Source organism: Olea europaea, unplaced genomic scaffold (genome assembly GCF_002742605.1).
Source record: "Olea europaea var. sylvestris unplaced genomic scaffold, O_europaea_v1 scaffold1354, whole genome shotgun sequence".
Lineage (NCBI taxonomy): Eukaryota > Viridiplantae > Streptophyta > Magnoliopsida > Lamiales > Oleaceae > Olea > Olea europaea.
The window spans coordinates 506,797-507,586 of NW_019231040.1; positions in this window are offsets into that span (position 1 = coordinate 506,797).

Here is a 790-nt window from a genome sequence, read left to right on the forward strand (position 1 = left end):
ATTCACGTAAAAAAATTTATTTTATTGAGAGAATGTATGATTGAAAATAAGTTTAAAATTTGAGTTTTAAAGAATCTCTTTCCCAATGCTATATGAACTAGGGGTGGGCGCGGGTTGGTTCGGTTCGGTTTTAAAGAGAACCGAACCGAACTGTTCGGATATCTAGTAAATGGAACCGTCGGGTCCAAATATAATTATGGAACCGTTCGGGTTCGGTTCGGTTCGGTTCTGTACTATAATTAAATTTTTTAACATTTATAACAAAATTATATAAATACAACTAATGATACATTCAATGGTTTTGAAATGTCAGACACTAGTAAACTACCTTGTTCAAATGATCGCTACGATCAAAGTTTCAGTTGGCGAAGGTCACAATTTCGATCGGAGGTCACAGTGTCAACCGATAATTGTATAGATTTTGGAATATTAGCGAGGGTGTGAGAGTGAGTGCAAGAGTCGAAACAACGTTATGCACTTTGGTGCTGGTGTTTAGAGTTATTTAGTGGATTTGATCTTGCTTGGCTAAGAAATGAAACAACAAATTGGGCCAAAAATTAAAAAATTAGAAATGAAACAAATTATTGGGCCAAAATTTTGGATTTAGAAATCGTTAATTTGTTTAGAAAAAATTAAAATAATTTGATTTACTCAATACAAAAAAAAAATTAGAAAGATTCGATTCTTATTCAGTTCTTCGATTCTAAGTCTAGAACCGAGAACCGAACCGTACCCGTCGATTCTCAATTCAGATATCCGTTCGGGTATTTAATTTGACAAGAACCGTCGG